The 9,423-nt window shown below is 42.5% G+C and overlaps 1 protein-coding gene across 1 annotated transcript in view; it reads right to left on the bottom strand.

Annotated features, from left to right (window-relative positions):
- The window catches only part of usp6nl (USP6 N-terminal like), a 54,616-nt gene that overhangs the window by 41,927 nt on the left and 3,266 nt on the right, over positions 1–9,423 (bottom strand). The window lies entirely within an intron of this gene.

Here is a 9,423-nt window from a genome sequence, read left to right as displayed (position 1 = left end):
GACTTCTATACAACCAGAGGAGTCGCCCCCTGGTGGACACTAGAGACGCTTCACTCGTCAGAAAAGCTTTTTGATATGCTGTCACATATGGCAAAGAAAACAGAGGGTATTTGTCCTTTTTGCTTGAAAAAAAAAGCCAGAGATTTGGCAGATTACACAGAAGAAGAGAAACATTAATAAAGAAGAAGAGAGCAGACGGCTTTGAGACAGATACAAAAAAGTAAAAAGAAAAAAAAAAAGAGAGTTCAATAGGAAACACAGAAACTTTTAAAGTCCTCATTGCTCAGAATTAGTCAAGAACTGTCTTGACAACATGAATAAATGAGCATCTCTGCCGCCTGCCGGGAAAACACACAGTGAAAGTCTTTCCAACGTCTTTGTTTCCACTTCAACTCCCACCATAGAAGACTATACCGACTCCACTGTCATCATTCTGGCCCCCACGCTTGCACTTCTTGTGCCACTACCCCCAATTTTACACAGCACATGCTCTTTATCTGCTTCCTGTTCCCACTCCGTCTCTCTAAAAGGGGTTTGATTTGGGGTTGGCGGCGTTGGACTCGCACACACAAATCACGCAGACGTGACAGCGGCGTGAACACACACTCCTCTGTTGTCCTAATGGCGCCGTTGTGTTGGAGGGGTGATTGAATTAGGCCGGGTGCTGATAGCTCGGCACATTGATTAATGCCGCCTGCTGCGCTTCAGTGCGTCATGGCACTCCCGAGTCCTGCTGCTGAATGCCAATGAGATGCCAACGCACAACGTGAACACATTTAAGCACATGCATGTCTGCTGATTATTGACTTTATACAGCCGGTTGTGAAGCCTACAATTAGTCAGTTGTGCTCTCCAGAGGATGAATCCTGACTTTTTATTTAGAAGCATTTAACTTAAGGGAGAGGATTCCTCTAAAAGTAATGAACAAATAACCAACAGCCTCAGCTATGTTCTGAGATAAATGATAATACATCACACTACCATGCTAACTTACAAACTACATGTAACATGCTAACATGCAACTGGAGTCTGGAAAAGAGGCCGGTGAAGAGCAGTATAGAGTTGTGGGTCGTACAACCAAAACAATGAGACAAAAGACGCTAAAACGCTCAATAGAGCTAAAGGGGAACAGAGTGAGGCAATAACTCTCTTTAGGTTTGTCACTACGAGCGACCCCTTTTCCCAGAATGCCCTCTGCTCTCTGACTTTCTCACTTCCTTTCCTCTCTCCTTCCTCTCTCGGCCTGGCGAGCGAGGGAATGGGAACGGACGGGAAAGAAAACACACTAGAACAACATCACCGCTCTGCCTCACACTTCCTGTTAAACCCCTCCCCCCCCCCCCCCCCCCCCCCCCCCCCCCCGTGTCATTTCCTGTTTGAAGTGTGCAGCTTCATGACCAATCAGACTTCAGCCAGATTTCCAGAGTCCTTCACGGCTAGAAACACGTTGTGTTTTGACATTTTATACAAAAGTGTTCTATTCAAAACCTCATTAACATTTTGGCCAAAATCTCCCTCCTCTTCTGAAGCAAGGATGTCTTTTTATGAGAGAAGAATTTATTGAATCAAGAGTTCTTGAAGGCTGAGATTTGTGCTTACACTCAATGTTCAGATATCAAGCAACGTCAAGGTGTAATTTCGACCACAAATTGTTCCAGGTGAAGGTCCTCACATTGACAACAATACATGCATTTAATAGACAACTTAAAACAAAGTGCATCACAACAGATTCACTGTGTAACTGTTGTGTATTGTGTCTGTTTTTCAACCACAATGGTTGAGTTTAATTTGCTGCATTTTTGCGTGTGGTTTGTTTGGGTTTGCATCGCCTCATAAAATGCAAACCAGCATTTGTAAACATGACTCATAAGTGGTTTTCTCACGAGGTTAGAGACAAGAGTTCCATTCCCACCGCCACCATGGAATTGTTTCAGCTCTTTTTCAAAGCTTAACATTTTGGCCATCTGTTTCTCCATATTGCACTTTTACTTTTGCACACATCTATTGCAACTTTGGTCCCATTTCTTGTAAAAACCCCCAAGATATTATGAACATCGTTTTTGTAATTGTTGGTCAGACAAAACATTTAAAATATTGTATTCAGGGCTCTGGAAGATTATTATAAACCAATGAAAATAATCGTCAGTTTCAGCCCTATTTATAATATATAAATAGTAAGTAAAAATCCAATATGGTTTCAGTCATTTCCTACCTTAAAAGGCTTGAAAGTCAAAATAAACATGAAATAAATAAAGAGTTCAAACCAAACATGAACCTGAACCACAGGTTAATAAATCAGTCTGATTGTGAGTCCACATTGAGGGCCTTCCTCTGAGCCAACCTCTCCCAGACCTCCCAGTAAACGGCCACCATGTTTACCACAAAGGTGGGAGACCTGTGCATGTGTGCATGTGTGTGTGTGTGCATGTGTGTGTGTGTGTGTGTAGCATTGTTTACAAAGTGGCAGTAAATATAAACAGCTGGAGGGCCGAAGCCGAGCAGAAGAAACAAGGGAGGGTTGACGTAAGCAGCCCTGGACAGCCGAAGATCTACGACGATGACGATGACAGTCCCGGTGACTGCGACACCAGCGTGGGAGTCAACGAATATTACCCACAATGCTCCACGCTTGCGCTCTGTGTCTCACACACACACACATACATCACAGTCGATCAGGTGTATCCCGCTTGACATTGGTCGATAGGGTGTGTGTCGTTTATCACGGGTTGACGGGCGGTGAGATGTTTGTCACCGCTATGCGACCGCGAGCAGTCGTCTTACAGCACACACACACACTCTCTCTCTCACACACACACACACACACACAGCAGGCGAGGTTGCAAATGTGGTCTGGCCTGATAAGATACTCTTGTTATTCATCAACAACTGATCTGAAGACAATGCAATGACATCATGTTTTGGCATGTTTGTGTGTTTTATGAGGCAACCTGTTTGTTGTCTTTTAAGTGTGTGTTTTGAATATCTATTGAAGCACATTTTACACTTTAACAGCATGTTATAGCTGTACAACGGTTTTTCTTAGCTTTGTACGCCCTTTGAACCATATACAGTAGTTGCTCTAACTACAGTCAATGTCTTGTCATTTGTGTAACAAACTGGAACATAACGGGTTAATAAACAAGCAAAGCACATCTTATCTATGAATATTCTTAGCATTTAGAAACAGCAGAACTAGCTGGAAAACAATAAACTAGCGTTATTGTTTTCTCTAGAAGTAGATTTGGACACTGGAGACAAGATTTTGTCTTCGCTTTTTTCTTAACTTTTCTTGCAGCAGATAACGTGCTGATGGCTAACGGCACAAGCTAACGTGACACGATAGCTAGCACTAGAGCTAACACTTGTCAAACTAAAAACATAAAACGATAACTTTGAGTCACAGTCGCCTGTTAGCTCAACCATGCTAGTATTGTTAGCGTGGCCCGTGCAGGCGATTTATAATTGAAAAAACACTCAGAGGCAGAAAACTAATCGGTATGATGTCGTGGTGAACAAGAAATAGCAGAAGTTGCACGAGAAAAAATACTTTAGCTAACAGCTAGCTCTAGCTAACAAGTTACAAAAGGTAGCTAATAACAGTAACAGCGCAAAAACAAATTACACCACTAAAATGTCAAATATTTGTTGGTTTCAGCTTCTCAAATGTGACGTTTTGCCGCTTTTATTTGTCATATGTAAATTAGGTATTAAAAATACTATTAAATCAAGCAATTTCAACACCTCACTGTAGGCTCTGGGAAGTTGTGGTAGCTATCTTTCACTAGTTGACATTTCCTACAATAAATAATTAACCGACAAATGTAGAAAATCATTTCAAAATAAATTGCTGAATTCACACACATCTCTGCAAAACGAAAATCCCATTTAAAGGCATTAGAAGCCACACATTCAAACACAGCAAAGCTTCCAGTCTAGACATTATGTATTGATGAACTAAACCTTCTGAGCAGGGGGGCCGAAAAAACAGCAGCTCCTCTCGCCTCACCATGGAAACTAACTACAGAGCGAGACCATGAAGAGACTGTGACCAGTTAATGTCATAACTTCTGTGTGTTTGTGTGAGACGGAGAGACGGAGAGACATTTGTGTGGGTTGGTATCAAAACTGGTGTAATTATCTCGCTTAAAATATCATTCGGTTTTTATCCAAGACGTTCTTTCTTCTTCACAAGTGGAGTTTTTAAGTCAGCACAGAGCGGCGTCTGGTCTTTATAAATCTTAGCAGTTATATCATATTCTGGAGAAAAGAAAACTCCCAGTTGGTTTAAAATAGGTTAAGCCAGTTTAAATCAATGAAACACGCTGAATATTTAAGACACAGCTACAGCGACTCAAACTGAACTTGACCAAATCTGCCTGGAACCACAGCTCTCTGCATCCTACAGCTCGATAATGTCATTTACTCTCTCCTTCCCTTATCTCGGCCAGAGTTCTCATTCCCAGACCTGTCGTCTGCTGATCTGCAAAGAACGTCAGGAGTAAAGAGCAAATATATGCCACACCAACCCCTCCGTAAACCCCCGAAGGTCCACTCTGAGCCGTATAACATAGCTGGAAAACTTGATAAAAGTGCAGCCGTGTGGAGAACCGGTCCAGCAGCAGTGACATAACCAGGCGGGAGTGTAAACCGTTTTATTTAGCTGCAGCCAGCGGCAACACCGGCAATGAGAAAGGTATCAGAACTGTTGCGCCACTCGTCGAGAGAAATCCATACATCCATTAAAAGAAAATCCATTATCGAGGCCCTGCGACTACAGGCTTTGTATAGAGGCACAAGTCTGTTTAAAAAGATAATTGCACGTTTTTTGGAGGCGGACTTTTTACTACGATGCAACTCCTGTTGAGGCAGGACTTTGGGGTGATAGATAGAAGGAGTAGAGAGCTTCTCCACTGCAGGAACTTTATGAAACTCGTTACTGCGTCTGAATCTTGACCCAGCTCAAATAGCTACGCAAAATCCAGGTACTTTCCGATGTGTTGTCACATCAGAACAAGCTGTATCAACCGCACAACTAATACTTAAAAAATGAAGAACCATGGAGAACTCTTGTTGGACAAACCAAGATGTCCAGGTGCTCGTCAGTATTTGGGTTGGAAGAGGACATTGTTTGTGAATTATATGTAGGTGCATTGTCTTGTTACTCATGTTCATATAAAAACAAAAACAAGACGTTTGAAGACTTTCTAACCCTTTTCTGACATTTTATTAGCCAAACGATTAACCAATTAATTGAGGAAACAATCTGCGGATTAATCAATAATGAAAATAATAATTGTCTGAGGCAATGACGACCCTTGTACAAAAGTCTAAAAAGCTTCCTATGAGTTGAGGTAGTGGGAAGTCCCGGGTTACAGGTTGGGAAGCTCACACCTACTAGTGCAGGATGAGGTCATCATGACTGATTTACAGTTTTCCAGGAAGTGACAGTTAAGCTGCCTGTTTCACTGCGTTTGCAAGCTGCCGGTGCAGGTCAGAGTGTGTGTTCAGGTATGTAATCTACGAAGGTGTGTGTGTGTGTCATCAACATTATACAACTCATTAAATCTCTGAACGGAGTATTCAGTGTGTCGAGGCTGATGCCCTGAGGACAAGGTCTGTGGATCCATTTCCTACCACGGCCCTGTTTACTGGGAGATGTAATCATATTCCAGCAAGCCTTCCTTCCTGTAACTCAACCCCCCCCCCCACACACACACACACACAGGCAAGAATTGAATAAAAACAAAAAAACGTGGTGGAAAAACAGAGAGAAAAGGACAGAAAGTGAAAGATCTGACGGCATAGAATAAAAAGCATAAATTATCTTCAAGTGGAATATCCTGAGGTTAGTTCTACTCCCAGTTATCAACAAAATCCTTTTTAATGTGTCAGTGTGTGATGGAAGCAAAGTTGCACAAGGACAAGTTCTTCTTTTTGAGAAAACACACCTGTGGAGAGGAGAACAACATCCAATCCAATCTGGTCAATCTGTGCCGAGGACGACTGTGTGATGCAGTTGAAAGCTCCAGATCAGCTGCTAAATGGACCTTGCAGGGGGATTGTTTGATGTATATTCCTACTTTCAAACCCGCCATTGGTTTATAAAATAACTGAGCAGACCCTTGAAATTTGGAGCCTGAAACTCTCCAGCACATTTTACATAAATGGTTAGAAGCTATCACGGTTTGTAAATGAGCTAAAACATGTAAAAATCACTTTTATATTCCTTTAAACCAAATTGCTGCCATTCACAGCTGCTGTCAGAAGATTACTAGTGGATCTTTGATTGTTTACACTCTTTAGTGAATGTTTCCTCTCTGCTTTGGAGGTATATGAAATCTCTGCTATGTCTATAAAACAAATTGAATTGTGGGTAATAAAGAGTCGGGGTGAAAACGCACATGATTTTGCTCCTGCAGTGACACTACAGTCTCCCATGTTAATGTGACGCTAGAGGCAGCCTCCACGACCACACTTCCTGTCTTCAGGGAGACGTTAGATGTGGATCTGACACAGTGGCATTAATGGAAACAGCATGACGTTAAAAAAATTCGAGACTAATCCTAATCCTTAATCTCTATTCAAATTCAAATTCACAGCATGCTCGGGCCCTTGAAGTGGAGGAAGCGCGGCGGGCTAATAAACCCGCCCAACCTGTGGAACAACAACAAACCCAAACGGTTCTCTGTCCCGAACAAACAAATATCTTTCTAGTAATTAGCCTTTGAGTCATTGTGTGGGCAGAGAGGCATGTGTGAGGTAAGAAGACATGTTTCACACCTGGAGATGTGTCATCATCACTTCAGGGTTTAAGGGTTTAACAGGAAGGAAACAAACAGAAGAACGAATGCTGCCTTCAGGTACCGTCAGGAATGTTGGATTATCAACCGAGCAAACACAAACAATACAAAAGTAGTATTAAACAGCATATCGTGATACTCCAGAAGTTATACTCCCATGACAACAACTGAGCCACTTTAGTTCTATTATACAACTACAGAAAACCAAATCAAAGTTTCAAAGTCTAAACTGACTCAGAGCAGATGAAAAGCGCTTTAATGCAACAAAACAAAAGAAAAATGCTCAGACTAGATTTAAAGGAATAGTTGGACATTTTGGGAAATAAACATTGTCCCTTTTTGTTGCAGAATTAGACGAGAATATACTTATTTCTGACCATTTAATATAAAACTACGGCCTGGCAGCCGGTTAGCTTAGCTTAGCTTAGCACAAGGACTGAAAACAGTGGGAAACAGCTAGCCTGACTCTGTCCAATGCTAACAAAATCTGCCAAACCCCCAAACTGAAGTTAACTTATTAACAATTTATATCTCATTTGTTTAATCCATCCACAACTGTTCTGTCTCCAGTATTTATGCTATGCTAAGCTAACTAGCTGTAGCTTTATATTAAACAGACAGATACGAGAGCGATGTCAATCTTCTCATCTACTCTCCACCAGAGAGTAAATACAGCATTTCCCAAAGTGTCAATCTTTTGCTTAACTGCACGCAAAAACAATAAGTCATTGATTTTAACGAGACCACTGCGTTTGGCACAGCAGTTATCCCAAAATGAAAACTCACAGTGCAACGTCTTTGCTAAGCGGTTACATGCAAGCGCACGCGGTGGATTGCATGTTTTATTTGAATCGGAGTCACACATCAACCCCCTCACCAACTGGGTGGTACCGGAAGAACGACACCTCCACCGAAAGCGGTGCTATTTCCACTCCGAACACCCACTAAGAGCTATTTGAAACGGCGATGTCTTGGGCGGAGATGGACATGCACTGCAGGGAGACATCAACACCATTAGCCGTCATCTACGTCATGTGATTGACGTTGTAGTCGGTACCTTACAGGCTCGGCAAAGTGGTCGAGTTACACTTTCCCTCCCAAGAACTGCAGCTGAGTCGTTTGGTGGTAAATCAAACTTTCTCCAACAGAACTGTTGAGCAGCTTCCAGGTGAATGAACGTGAACCAGGTCGCAGCTACTTGCATGCGAGACAACTATTGAATACATATCGCAGGTCTAGCAGGGAAGGAAGTGTGAACACCTTTGCTGGTAGCGCTGCGGCGAAGCTCACCGTGCTAGAGGCCGGCAGATGGAGGCCAGATGAGGCTTTGAAGAGGAGATAATTATCCTGCACCGCACCCAAACACTGTGAGCCCGGCATGCCACCCAATGACATCAATCTTCCTCTGACGGGGAGATGACGGAGGGGTGTGTGTGTGTGTGTGTGTGTGTGTTGCTATAGGTGAAGGACATGTGGAAAGATTGGAGCCAACGGTCCACGCCTGCACATGCTGACCTCAAGTGCCCCTTTAAAAACCTCCTGCTTGTGAACTCAGAAGTCGTAAAGTTTGACTTGCATCACATTTAAAGGACTTTTTGGGGGGATAATAACAACATGAACCCTTTTAAAAAAAGTAATTTGTGGGTGTTGACTTATTTTAGGAACAGATTGGCAATGAGGAAGAGAAAATGCACTGCGGACTTGTATTTTAAGTGATTTATCAGTCTTTATCTGTGATGTACAACAGTTTTGTAAAACTTGAAATACAAACAGAATGATTGAAATGTTCTTTTAAATAATTATAAAATGTAATATGTAAAATATGATCTTTAAATGTCACATTTCAGCGATTTGGATGAATGGAAAAGTTGACCTTTCCAAGCTCCAGTTACCACTTGGTTGGTCTGTTTTCTGTGTTTTATTCAGGTGGTTACGACGAAAAGGAGAAGAAATGGACAACGAACAAGTGAGACATAATGCACAGAGGCTTTCTAACTCTGACTGTCTGTTGTATGATCAGGTTTCGTAAAGAAGTCTATTATTGTACTTTATCATCAGTGGCTGTTTGGTGCTTCATTTAAGGTAATGTAACGCATGATTTATCAGATGAGAAATGATGAGAAAAGGAACTTATTAACTAAATTGGAGCTTCTTCACCCCGTCCCTCTCATTCTTTCCCTCCATTTATTTATATGGGTGACATACTGAGTCTTAGCCGAGCCATTATCCTCCTTTAACTACCAGCAGTGTTTATACAGCACACATTACAGCGATACGCAGCATTGTGCGTCTCTCCCTCGCTCGTCATCAATCTGCTCTCCTTCCTCCGTCGCCACACTGCTGTGAATCTATTTCCTACATCAGTGTCGGTCCGTGAGGGAGAAGCCAGGAGGGAGCTGCAGTGTATCATTAACACGCATAATGACTTCTTCAATTCACAGATGGTATTCGTCACGTGCAGCCTGAAGGGACAGTTTTGATTGGACAGATCACAAACACCTGGTTTGTCCCAGACAAATCTGGACGCTGTTATCCATCTATTGTCGTCCGGGTCGCACTCCAGACCTTCCCTCTCCTCAGCAACATTCTCCAGCTCTTCCGGGGGGGGGGGGGGGGGGGGGGG

The sequence above is a fragment of the Anarrhichthys ocellatus genome, unplaced genomic scaffold, assembly GCF_004355925.1.
Source record: "Anarrhichthys ocellatus isolate YVR2014 unplaced genomic scaffold, GSC_Weel_1.0 scaffold21, whole genome shotgun sequence".
NCBI lineage: Eukaryota > Metazoa > Chordata > Actinopteri > Perciformes > Anarhichadidae > Anarrhichthys > Anarrhichthys ocellatus.
The sequence above is the reverse complement of the archived record's forward strand: the minus strand, read 5'-3'. Positions and strand labels throughout refer to the sequence as shown.